Here is a 13,811-nt window from a genome sequence, read left to right on the forward strand (position 1 = left end):
CTACCCATGGAAAATAATCCAGAAAAGAACGCCAATAAGTGCTTGGCGATTGAGGCGTGCTTACAGAGGGGGACATCCAACAGAAGGGGGACTTTATTAGAATGTACACTGTATGATCTGGACAGAAAGGAAAGCTTTCAGAACAAAGAGCAAACAGACAAAATATGGAAATATAATGAATTACAGATAAGGCTCTGGGCTAGTCCAGGTTGTCCAGCCCTGTAACAGGGATCTCAAAAGGGGGGAAAGGAAGGTGGGGAAATCTTCAAAAATATGGGGCCCGGCAAAGTGACACATGCCTGTAGTCCCAGCTACTAGGGAGGATGGAGAAGGAGGATGACCATCCTCGGCAACATAGTGAGACCCTGTCTTGATTTTAGAGAGAGAGAGAAAGAAAAAGAGAGAGAGAGGGGGAGAGAGAGAGTGTGTGTGTGTGTGTGTGTGTGAGCGTGTGTGGTTATAAGCTGGAATCTGAATGTCACCCAAAGGCAGAGGCATGTGTTGAAGGCAGCAGCATCCAGAGGTGGGGCTTTTGCAAAGTGATCAGATCATCAGATCATGAGGGCTGATCTCATCAGTGGATTAATCCACTATGGGTCAATAACTGAATGGACTATTGGGAGGTGGTGGAGACTCTAGGAGATGGGGCCTGGTGGAGGAAATAGGTCACTGGGGTGTCCTGAAGGGTACATCTGGTCCCAGGCCCTTCTCACATTCTCATTCTGTCTCCCAGCCGCCATGAGGGGAGCCACTCTGCCCCACCACATGCTCCCTGCCATGATGCCACACCACGGCCTGAAACCACAGACCAAAATCAACCTCTCCTCCTGTGAGTTGCTCGTCTCGGGCATTTTGTCAGGAATAAAAAGCTGACACGTACACCCATGTGCATTTTCATCTAAATATGTACAAAAATGTACCTCAGCTAATGAGAGAACCAAGTCTTCAGATTAAAAGCTCTCAACCACATAGTGGGGTTGTGTGGGGAGCATGGGAGGATCAGACAAACTCTAGATGGGCAAAGGGGTGGGAGGGGATGGGAGGGGGCAGGGGGTGGAAAAGATGGTGGAATGAGATGGACATCACTACCTGGGGACGTGTGGTACGTAGACACGAGTGGTAGGGCATACGTTGTGTACAACCAGAAACATGGAAAACTGCTCTAGGTGTGTAATGAATTGTAATGCATTCTGCGGTCATAACAAATCAGAATAAAAATAAATAAATAAAAAGTGCTCAACTGCTGCTGTGCAGAGTGACTGAAAAAAAGACCCAACATAGTTACATTTGTGACATTTCAGAACGCCAAGAAATGTGGCGAGTTTCCAGTGAGGGGACAGAAACGCACACAAAAAGGAGAAAGAATTAAGCTGCAACAACCTTCATCCACAGTCCTGGCTGCTGGCAGACGGATGGATGTCACCAAACCCCCGAGAGGAAGAGTATGTTGAAACCTGAGTTCTGCAGTTAAAGAATCATTGAAAAATATAATGTGTAGACCTGCAAACCCCAGAGCAGTTGGCCACCACTCGTTCTGCATCTGGAGGGAAAAAAAAATCACCTCATAGACTTGTTCACGCCAAAGGCAAAAAAGAACAAAAAGAAAGAACAACAAGAAAAAGGACATCCCCCTCACAAGCAACCACGGTGGGAGATGTGACAGATGAGACGCTCACTTCTCTTCCACAGATCACTGTCCCCTCCTGCCCACTGCCGCTGAGCCATCCGTCACCAGACTGGAACTCGAATCCTTGCCTCCCTTAGTCTCTCCGCCGATTCTTCCCTTTCCATCATGCCTTTGGGCTGCTTCTCTGCTAAACCCTACTTACCCAAAGGGTTCTCTGGAAAACTGATGGTTTCCTGCTAAGGCCTTCTACTCCCGATGCTCTGTCAACGTTTATTAGTTTAAAAATATTTTTAAATGCACTGGTTTCCATTTCTGTCAGAGTAAACAACACAGTGAAGGAAAGGCAGGATGCCACTCAACTCGGGATGGTGTCTTGTTCTACCATGGATGGGGTCACCACTGCCCCAGGCACAAATGCCACCCTGAAACCCAGAAAGACCATCAAGTGACATGTTCCTCAGGGTTACAGCCACAGCGTGGCAGCACCAGTTAGAGCCCTCCTATCTGACTCCCCCTGCTGTGAACTCAATTTTGTCCCTCAAAATTCATATATTAAGCCAGGTGAGGTAGCACATGCCGATGATCCTGATGGCTCAGGAGGATTGTAAGTTCAAAGCCAGCCTCAGCAACTCAGTGAGGTCCTAAGCAACTCAATGAGACCCTGTCTTTGAATAAAATATAAAAAAGAGCTGGGGATGTGGCTCAGTGTTTAAGTGCCCCTGGGGTTAATTGCCAGTACCAAAAAAAAAAAAAATCATATGTTGAAATCCCAACCCCAACATGACTATAGCTAGGGATTACTAAACAGCAGTTAAAAGGGTATATGAGGTCACAGGCTGGGTACTAGTCCAACAGAACTGGTCACTGATGGCTTTATAAAAAGGGGGATAGCATCTCCCCCTCCATGAACACACCAGAGGTCACACGAGCACACAGTAAGAAGGGTACAGCAAGCCAGGAAGAGGACTCAACAGAACCCCGTGCAGCCACCCTGACCTCGGACTGCCAGTCTTCAGAGCTGTGAGGAAATAAATTCTGGTCCTTTGTTTTTGCAGCACTGGGGACAGAACCTGGGGTCTCCCGCGTGCTAGGCAGTGCTCCACCACGGAGTACATCTCCACCCAATAAATTCTGCTCTCGGGGCACCCAGGCTGTGATCTTCTGATGTGGCAGCCCAGAGACTAAGCCACCCAGCCAAATCCTGCCTCGTCCGTCTCTCTTTGCCCATTCTCTCATCAACGGCCCGTCCAGTGCTTTGTCACCAACGGTCATTCTGTCAAGTCTGGAGAAGGTGTCACCGGACCAGGGCCCAGGGGAATTTTAAAAGGACAAGGAGCGAGCAATATTCCCTCATTCACTGTCTCCCTACTTCCCCAGGGTCCCTTGGCTACCCCTGTCCACTGAGAGCCGCAGGCTGAGCCTGCATGTTCAGGAGTCGGGAGGAGCCAGAGACCAAGCAGCCCTGTGACAGAGAGGACAGAGAGACAACCACAGCCTGTCCAGAACTGCCCTGCTGAGGGGAGATGTGGGAACGCGGTCTGGCAAGGTGGGAGAGATGAGGAGTTTCAAAGAAGCATGGTCTTCAAACTGGGCACTTGCCAGTCAGGCAGGGCACCACAAGCTGGGGAGCCCGCGACCTGCAGATGCTCAGCGCGAGCTCTCCCCGTCCTCTGACCTGCCTGAGACTGGCCTGTGACTGACCTTCACAGAAGGGGAGCACACCCCACACCCAGCCTAATCTTAAAATGGCTCATCTCATGGCCCACACCCCATCTGTGGGTGCTGAGGCAACAAGAGACAGAAGGACTGAGAGGAGCAAACCCGCAACTCAGGAGGTTCCCAATGCTCTGCTGTCACCCAGATTAAGGTGACCCGGTGAAGTTTCAAGCTGATGATGCATTAACGCAGTAAGTCCCAGTATCCAATTCTAACATGTCAATCAAAGTGACACAGGACCATTAAAATAGGATGGAAATCATAATCTAAAGCTTACCTATATTACTGCATTAAATCATAATTGTCATATTATTCTTCTTATAATTACACACTATACACCACACGTAAGTATAGAGAAAGGGGTGTATTCGGCTCCGAGTTCCAGGAATGAAAGCCCCACCTCAGCCAACGCCATCAGTTCAGGCCCTGGTGAGGCCTCTGGCTCCAGCCCCACAGGTGGCATCCAGCAGGAGTGCATGTGACAGAGGCACATCACCAAAGCCAGAGAGATTCAGGGAGCTCCAGATAACTCACTCGAGGAACCAGCATTAATCTCTTCAAGGGTGACGCCCCCCGTGACTTGATGACCTCCCTGGAGGACCCACCTCTTAAGGGATCCTCTCACCTTTCCCACCACCACTCTAGAGACCAAGCTTCCAACACAGGACCCTTGGGGGACTCTCTCAACCACGGGGAAACCTCAGCGACTGCTATTCACCCTTTATGCAATCAGGGCTCCTCGCACCATCATCAAGAAGCAGAACCGGAGTCACATGGCTCACCCCAGAAGCTCAGGAGGCTGAGGAGGAGGATCACAAGTTCAAAGCTAGCCTCAGCAGATTAGTGAGGTACTTAGCAACTCAGCAAGACCCTGTCTCTAAATGAAATATAAAAAAGGGCTGGGGATGTGGCTCAGTGGTTAAGTGCCCCTGGGTTCAATCCCTGGTAGCAAAAAAAAAAAAAAAAAGAATAAGAAAGTGGTGACAGTTGCACATTTTGGTCTGATATTAGTGAACTATACATTTAAAAGTAGTTAAGGGGCTGGGGATGTGGCTGAAGTGGTAGCGCACATGCCTAGCATGCGTGAGGCACTGGGTTTGATTCTCAGCACCACATAAAAGCAAAATAAAGATATTGTGTCCAACTAAAACTAAAAAAAATTTTAAAAATTAAAAAAATAAAAGTAGTTAAGATGACAAACTATGTTAGGTGTATTTTAACAATAAAAATTGGGGAAACATGTATAGTGCATGTGTGTTTGTGTAAGGGCTTGATGTGTATGTATACATATATATAAAATTAAAACACCAAGAAAAGGTATATTGTTGTATATGTATACTGTTGCATATACACATGATATGTGTGAGTATATACTTATACGTGTGCACTAAAAAAAGGAACCTCGCATCTGCAATTCAACAGCCTTTTTAGTCAATATTGATAATATTCTGTAAGATGTATCACAACTACTGAAACCTCCAGGTTTTAAACGTGGATCCTAAACTGTGTGAGGGGCGTGCATTTCACAAACTTCTCCTGGGGACAGCAAGCCAAGAATGAGGAGCTGGCCTCCAGCGGGCACTTAGGGTCCCAGGGCGGCGCTGAGCTGCAGGACCTCGAGTGACTGACAGGTCGGACCGCCGTCCCGCTAGGCTCCTTTCTGTCAAGCCCACTTGGCCTCCTGGCCCCAGTCACAGCGAAAACAAAAGTGTCTGTGCCCCCAGCGAGCAGTGTCACAGAAATCATCACCGCAGAAGCAGGAGAACCATGGCCTGCGCGCCCTCGGCTGGAGGCCCCAGGCTGGCTGGAGAAGCAGGAAAAGCGCACGGCCCCGGGCAGCAGGGCGCTGGGACAGGACGGACTGCAGCACCCTGCAGAGGAACCAGAGGAACCCAGCCAGAGGCCAAGGAGCAAAGAGCTCTCCCCTGGACCCAGTGACTTAACCTCTGGGCATTTATCCCGCCACCGTACCCCAGAAACATCAAACATCGTGCACTCAGGTTACTCACGGCGGCCTGACTCCCTCACCCTGGGACAGGGCTGGTTGAACACATCACCCTACACATTCACCACGGGGCACCCTGAAGGTATAAACACATGCGGAAATGCGCAACCTAGACACGTTTTAAAAACCGCTACAACGTATTAAAGTGGAAAAAGCCAAGATGCAGAAAATGTGTATGATAATTCTTTCATTTACAAAGAGGGGAAAACAAGAACATATTTGTGTGCCTTGATATTTATAAGTAGCAGGCATGGCAGTGCCCACCTGTCATCTCAGCAACTGGGGAGGCTGAGGCAGGAGGCGGCAAGCTGGAGGCCAGCCTGGGCAACTCACCAAGACCCTGTCTCAAAAATCAATTAAAATAAAATAAAAGGACTGGGGATGTGATTCAGTGGTAGAGCACTTGCTCTAACCCATGCTCGAGGCTCTGGGCTCAATCCCCAGAACTACAAAAAAAATTTAAATCACTCACACACAGAGCTCCAAACTCGGATTACCTGGAGCAGGCTGAAGGAGGCTGCCAGGGATGGAACCCGCTTCCCCTCCAGAGTCCACGTTAAACTCCATCCCCACTGTGATCAGCGGTGAGCCTGGGCGCGCAGGGCAGTGCCCTCCCAAGTGGACCCATCTCGGGAAAGTCAGCAGGGCTCCTTGCCCTTGTGATGCCCTGCACCTCAGCACACTGCCTGCAAGAAGGCAGAAGTGGCCCTGCACTGGGCCAGACAGAGCCCCTAATTCCTCCAGTCGGTGGTATTGTGTTCTTAGCCCAGAAAATGGGCAAGGAAGGGTGAAAAGGCATGGACGGGGCAGGAGAGGAGGAGACCCGTGTGTGTGAAGCAGACCTTCTCTGTGAGCCCTGGACCGCCTTCCAGCTCCAGTGGAGGCAAGAGGAGGCTCTGAAGCCTCCCCCAGGGCCTGGGAGGCGGAGAGGAAGCGCTTCCACGGGGCTTGCCAGGGGCCAGGCGTGTGCTTCCAGCTCAGGATGCTCTGTGAGGTCCACAAAATGAGAGCCGAGACTGCACTGCTTCTGTGCCCGGCCCTGAGCTGCCACCAAGCCCAGGAAGGCCTTGCTTCTCGGCCCTGCCCAGCCGACAGGTGCCTCTGCTTGAGCCAGCACCTGGAGCCCACTGGCCTCTTGCCAGGACAATCCTGTGCTGCTCCCCCCACCAGTTACCAGAATCCTCCAGCGGCTGACCGTTACTCTCCCAGGAGTCAGAAAGCACACAGAAAGTCGATTAGGTAACTTCTACCAGGGAGAAGCAAAGCCCCAGAGGTCAAAGCCTGGCTCACTGCCAGGTCAAGCTTGGACACCCGAGAAACACCAGGGAAATGTGTCCCATGTGAATGCTGCCACCTCCGAGCTATGAGATAAGGGGTGGTGGCTCCTCCTGGTCTCCACACTCGGATCACTCGGATTTGCTTTCCAACTTCTTTTTTTCCCCTAACAAGTGTAGATGACTCTTATGCACCAAAAAAGTGTAGATGACTCTTATGCACCAAAAAACATGAAAGATGTATGCACTAACAACAAAGCCAAACCACATTTCTTATGTAGTCCAGAAACCCTGGAGGATAAAGAACAGAAGCTCAGATGGACAGAATGTCACAGCCTCCCACAGGCTCAAGAGGCCGAGGCAGGAGGATCTCAAGTTCAAAGCCAGCCTCAGTGGGGCTGGGGTTGTGGCTCAGTGGTAAAGTGCTCACTTAGCGCATGAGGCACGGGGTTCAATCCTCAGCACCACATAAATATAGATAAAGATATTGTGTCCACCTAAAACTAAAATATAAATATAAAAAAAAAGCCAGCCTCAGCAACCTAGCAAGGCCCTAAGGACTTAGTGAGACCCTGTCTCAAAATAAAAAACAAAATAAAGGGATGGGGATGTGGCTCAGAGGTTAACCCCCATCCCACCCCCCAACCCCCGGGTTCAATCCCTGGTACCAAAAGCAAAGAGTCACAGCCCTAGGGGTGGGGTGTGCTCTGCAGGAGAGCACCTGCCTAGCAGGAGCAAGACCCTGGATTTGGTCTCTAGCACCATTAAGGGGAAAAAAACAATGAGATCAAAATATTACAAAACTTTGGACCCCAGAGGTGGGGTACTTTGTACAAGGGCCTAGGTTTAGTCCTCAGCATCACAAAAAATAAAGTACTATGATTTTTAGAAATTTCCCAACTGTTGAAGATGCCACCCTGCCACCTCACAGCCAGGAAGGCCTGTGGAGCTGTCCAAGGTGCCAGGGCGAGGAAGATGGGTGGTGAAGACACGCCTGGTGGCCAGCCACACTTAGCTGATGACGACGGTTCTAGTCATCCGGGACACTCAGCCAGCGTTGTTCAGATCATCACCATTTCTTTCCTTAGCTCCTTAGTGACTGTGGGATAATTTTAATTATCAAAGAAGGTTTGATCAAATACTTAGCAAAGTTTCTTACCACATAACCAACAGCTATACACAAAGAAAATCCAGTCAAATTAGACCCAAAACGGAACCCCTCAGTGCTTGAAAGGATACAGGAGGCCTTGGCATTTGCAAAACCTCTATCCCTAAACCTCCCGAGCTTGGGAATGGCGTGACAGCACAAAACTCTCACTCCTTCATTAGTCAGACTCTTCATCATAAATTACAGACGTCACCGCGGCCCGCAGATCCAAAGGAGAGCCCACCCGCCCTGCGCCTGGAGATCTGGAGAGAGAGCCACCCTGTGCCCATGCGGGGAGCCACCCCCTGCTGGGTTCCTTACTCACCAAAGCCTGGCTCCACAGCCCAACAAGCTTAAGGCTGCCACCACCATGAAACTGGGATATCACTGCTTCTATCAAGGGACAACAATAAGGACCTGGTAAGACGTCACCAAGGCCCCTGTGGCCTGGCTGCCCCAGAGGTGTCTCTACTAGGGGTGCTAACAGTTACCTGTTGCTGAGGTGACAGGGAGTCTTGCATGGGGTGGCCTCTCTTGTTTCTCCTACTAACAGCCAGCTTCTTAGATCACCCTCTCACTAGTCATATAATCCAACACCTCCATATTCTCACATCCTGCCTCATAAACATGTCAGCCAAGCCCCCAGGTCCCCCTTCCCCCATCAGAAACTCTAGACCATTATGCAGACCTATTGACTATATGGTGGAAGACAACCGAACTCATCACTTCTGATGATAGTGACAAAACTGTAGATGTGGAAACAGAAGCTGACTGACTTATGGCTGCACGCTGGGTGCACTGAGTGCTGTGATATTGATCTCTCCCTTAAAGGTGAGGTATGGATAACCTATAGGGACACTGTAAGACAATAGGGCAGAAGCTGTCATACCCCGGATCTGCACTGCAAGAGAGGAAGACACAGAGACATCATGAAAAAACAAGGGAGGAAAGTGCCCCAAACAAACCAAGATACTACAACAACAGGATCCATAGAGAGCGCAGTAGGTGAAATGTCAGAGGAGTTCAGAACATCCACAGCTAAAATGACCTGGGAATTACAGAACAACCTAAGGGAGCAGATACAGGCAAAAATCAATCACTCCAACGAAGAGATAAGACAGCAAATACAGGCGACCATAGATCACACCAACAAAGAGATAAGACAGCAAATACAAGTTGTAAGAGATTACTTCAAGAAAGAGGCAGAGATACTGGGGGGAAAAAAACCCAAATCCTTGACTAGAAAGAAACCATAAGCCAATTAAAACACTCAATAGATAGCATCACCAACAGACTAGACCACTTGGAATATAGGACCTCAGACATCTGTTCTTTATAAATTTCCCTGTCTCTGGTATTCTGTTACAGCAATATAAAGCAGATTAAGACTGAGGTCAACTCTATTTCTGTAAAATTGAAAAATATGGCATTTTAGACTTTTGTGAAAAACACTTTTTATACAGCAAAGCTGCAGTGAGATCAAAGGGTTGGACCCCTGCCTGGGCTCTCTTGGAAGCAAGAGCTTCCCTCTACACCCCAGCCTCCCAGTCCACACATACTGTAAAACTGTTCACCTTAGCAAAATCCAAACTGCTATGTGTCATCAACCTCCCAATTGGTCACGGATGATAAATTATAAATGACAAGTGTCTAGTATGCCTCAGAGAAAAGTATTTTTAATGGCAGGAGCTTCTCTAAAGTGAAGAGATTTATTGTAAAGAGGTTTTCAGTGGCCTTCCTCCTGACTCATCCTGACACCTCCTGCTCCTTCCCACCCACCCAGTCACCCGCTGGCCCCTCTCACTTCTGTGCCAACGGCAATGCTGCAGCTAGTCCCTCCCCTCTACCAACCACTGTCCTGTGTCAGGGCCATTCATGACCAGGATGGCTCATTCTGTATATAGCAGAGCAAGAAACAGGACGCCTGGGTCCTTTTTAGCTAAATACCTATCAAGAATGAACGGCTGTGGGGTTAGGGTTAGGGTTGTAGCTCAGAGGTAGAGCGCTCACCTAGAACACATGAGGCACTGGGTTCAATCCTCAGCACCACATAAAAATAAAATAGGCATTCTCTACCTACAACCAAAAAATAACATGTTAAAAAAAGGTGGGGGGAATGGGCTTGGCAGGCCAAGGCAGGAGGATCGCAAGTTCAAAGCCAACCTCAGCAACTTAGTGAGGCAACTTAATGAGGCCCTAAGCAACTTGGAGGGGTCTCAAAATAAAAAATTTAAAAGGGTTGGGAGGGTTCAGGGGTTAAGTACCCCTGGGTTCAATCCCCATACCATTAAATAAAGAGGACTGAGGTTGTAGCTCAGTAGTAGAGCGCTTGCCTAACATGCGTGAAGCACTGAATTCTATCCCTGGCATTACATAAAAAAATAAATAAAGGTATTGTGTCCATCTATAACTAATATTTTTAATTTTAAAAAAGCATGGGTGAGGTGGTGCACACCTATAATCCCAGCTACTTGGGAGGCTGAGGCAGGAGAATGGCAAGTTGGAGGCCAACCTGGGCAACTTAGCAAGACCCGGTGTCCAAATAAAATTTAAAGAGACTGGGGTGCAGCTTAGTGGTAGTGTGCTCTGGGTTCAATCCCCAGTACTGGGGGGGGGGGCGAGGAGGTGGGGGACAAAGCCCCAGGGAATTCTAATGAAGCCAAGATTAGGAAAATGACAAGAGGGTGGGGTCTGGACTGCTCTGGCCTCAGTCTGGCTCCACCGCTTACCCTCAGGTCACAGTGGCTCCGAGCTGGCTTCATGATGAAACACATGGTAATACTCGTCTTACAGACTTCTTATGAAGCTGAAGCCAGGGGACAGATTTTAAAGTGCTCAGAGTATTGAGGGAATATCCTCAAAACAGGGTGAACACTTCTTATCTAAGATGCCGACCAGAAGCGCTTCAGAATTGGGACTATTTCAGATCATTGCAGAGACTATCTGTTGAACAGCCCTAATCTGAAAAATCCCAAACCCCAGTGTTCCAAAATCCAAAGCCTCTTGAGCACCAGGTCAGTGCTCAGGTTTCAGGTTGCGGGCATTTCAGATTTGGGATCTCATCCTGCAGGAGCTGCTGATGTCGGAGGCCTACGCAACCTCCCAAGGTCAATAAACAAACTCCAGAGGCATGCAGTCAGAGGACCAGGTCCCTCACCAGCTCCTGCCTGGGCTCCCAAAGACCTGCGGTTTTGTTCTCCCAGCCTAACAGGCCTGACCGAATAACAGCTCTGTTTCCTCGTTTTGACACATTATGTGGCAAAAGAGATCTAGACTCACTGTCCTGGGGCTGGATATAGCAGCCTCTATTTAAGAGACAGAAAGCGCTGAGATGGTTAGCACCCGAATGTTCCAGCTGACTCCGAGCACCCTCCGCAGCATGTTGTTGAATCTAATGGCAGTGGGTGGCAGGGCACGTGCAGGCAAGTTGAACGTTTGAAGGTTATGACTAACCCGGGGAATGCGAAGGACAGGGCTTCACCAAGTCCAGTGCTTGAAGTATTTTGTCCTCAATGATTACACGACGTAGACTGCGATATGACCAGGAAGGTGGGAGACGGAGTTAGAGAAGATGTTGCAACACTGAACAACTCAACAATGACTTCTTTCAGAAACTTTTTCTTTTTTTATTTAATCAAATACAGCATCAGGCCAACTCATCTCACTGTGACCCACTGAACATGCCAAGGTCAATGGAATCACCCAAGAATCTGAAAGCCGGGCAAGTTTCTTTTTAGTTCTTGATGGATCTTTATTTATTCACTTATATGTGGTGCCAAGAATCAAACCTAGCGCCTCACACATGCTAGGCCAGTGCTCTACCACTGAGCTGCAGCCCCGGCCCCAAGTTCCTTTTGACCTTATTCAGGACCCTATAAGATCATGACTAGGAAAACCAATTTTCATACTAATAAAAATATTGTATTGCTTTTTCCCTTTGAACGTAAAATTTATAAGACTATATCTGAGAAAGAAACTCTTATAGATATGCTACCATCTTCCTAGTGAGAATCAGCAATCAACCAACTTCTAACTGACAAAAAAATTAAAAGATTAAAAAATATAAATGCTGGGATGCGGCCGTGGCTCAGTGGTACTTGCCTAGCACGCACGAGGCACTGGGTTCGATCCTTAGCACCACATAAATGTAAAATATTGTGTCCACATAAAACTAAAATATATATATATATATATAAATGCTGTTAAAAGTAATTAAATAAAATCTAAATAAATGCAAAGATGGCCCATGTAGGGGCTGGGGATGTGGCTCAAGCGGTAGCGTGCTCACCTGGCATGCGTGCGGCCCGGGTTCGATCCTCAGCACCACATACCAACAAAGATGTTGTGTCCGCTGAGAACTAAAAAATAAATATTAAAAATTCTCTCTCTCTCTCTCTCTCTCTCTCTCTCTCTCTCTCTCTCTCTCTCTCTCCCCTCTCTCACTCTCTCTTTAAAAAAAAAAAAAAAAGGTGGCCCATGTTCATGGATTGGAAGACTTAAAGCTATTAAGATGTTGCACAAGTAACTATTGAATACTATTAAGTGTCAAATGCAAATATCCAAAGAAATGAGCCTTTAATTTTACTTTTTGTTTAACGTTAAGGCAGGAGATGGCTAACCTGACTTTACAAACATTACAAACTCTTTTTTCGTCAGTAACAATTAGGGAAGAACAATAAAATCACAAACTATTTTGCTTCATATATTTTTTCTTACAATTATTTTTGAAGTTTACTAGCTTAAGATCTTTTTAAAAATCATCTTTTGGGGCTAGGGATGTGGCTCAAGCCATAGCACGCTCGCCTGGCATGTGCGGGGTGCTGGGTTCAATCCTCAGCACCACATAAAAATAAAAATAAAGATGTTGTGTCCACCAAAAAAATTTTTAAAATATTTAAAAATTCTCTCAAAAAAAGAAAAATAGGCAAAAAAAATTCTAAATTCTCTCCCTTTAAAAAATAAAAACATCTTTTGTAGGTATTGACTCATCCTAGATCTATATACAATTCAGACTTAATTTTATCTCTTGACTTTAATGAACTAAAACAATCTAATTTCAGAATGATTAATCAAATGGAAAAATATTCATGTATTAACTAGCTTAGGTGAAGTATCTCTTAAGTACGACTGTCTTTCATCTAACCAAAATAAAATGTAGAGTTTCGTTTGGGTGAAAAAGGGAATGAGAATTGATTTTTTAATACATTCATACTGTATGAAAGTATGGATGTATTAAAAACAAGATTTGAAGTGGCTTTTTGTCTTGTTTTATTTTGTTGAAGTAGCTTTTCACATTATGCTGTGAAGCCTGGATAATGTTCAGGGAAGATAGATAGTCTTAACCCAATTTCCTTGGGACTATGTTTTGGACTGAAAAGGGAAAGATATTTATGCAGAGTCATGTTAAGTAAATTATTTGGGACCTACAAAAGCTAGTAGACAAAATTTTAAACGGTTTCACTAAATATATGATATTCAAAGAGAACTGGACTTTAGGGTAAATGTGCAAACTAAGTAGATTTGTAGACTTTTTCAGTAATCATTATTGTCTTATGCAAAATGATTTAACATTTAATTTTTGCCTAGATTATAGCACTGTTTTACTACTTTACCTTGTAGGGCATTTTACTGCTTGGAGAAAGACTATAAGTAAACCCTTTAAATGATTCTGCCTATAGTAGTGATAAAGCTCTTGTCACTTTTTTTGATTAATTGTCAAACATTTAGGTACAACTGAAAAAGGAACCCAAAAGGACCTGTGGGGTTTACCCTGGAGTTAAAAGAATTTGAAACCTTTACAACAGATTTGTTTCCAGATTTATTTCACTGAGCTTCAACAATAGCTTTGTCTTTTCCCCTCAGTATTAAAGAAAGGATAAGGATTGAATTTCACTTATATTGGGTATAACTGTTATAAATAAAAGATTTCCAAAACTCGGTTTAAAAAAAAAAAGAACCATTAAGATGATAGCAATACTACCCACTGCAAAAATATACATTCAATGCAAACTTTATCAAAATCCTAAGGACATCTTTCATATA

General features: G+C 46.4%; 1 protein-coding gene and 1 long non-coding RNA gene across 5 annotated transcripts in view; one reads left to right on the forward strand and one right to left on the reverse strand.

The window, feature by feature from the left end:
• The window catches only part of Extl3 (exostosin like glycosyltransferase 3), a 106,117-nt gene that overhangs the window by 72,128 nt on the left and 20,178 nt on the right, over window positions 1-13,811 (reverse strand). The window lies entirely within an intron of this gene.
• The window catches only part of LOC110599382 (uncharacterized), a 52,457-nt gene that overhangs the window by 21,029 nt on the left and 17,617 nt on the right, over window positions 1-13,811 (forward strand). For all 4 annotated transcript variants that reach the window (XR_013430172.1, XR_013430171.1, XR_013430173.1 and 1 more), the window contains one exon: window positions 734-829. This is a non-coding gene — a long non-coding RNA (uncharacterized LOC110599382). The remainder of the gene's footprint in view (window positions 1-733; window positions 830-13,811) is intronic.

This window comes from Ictidomys tridecemlineatus, chromosome 14 (assembly GCF_052094955.1).
Source record: "Ictidomys tridecemlineatus isolate mIctTri1 chromosome 14, mIctTri1.hap1, whole genome shotgun sequence".
Taxonomy (NCBI): Eukaryota; Metazoa; Chordata; class Mammalia; order Rodentia; family Sciuridae; genus Ictidomys; species Ictidomys tridecemlineatus.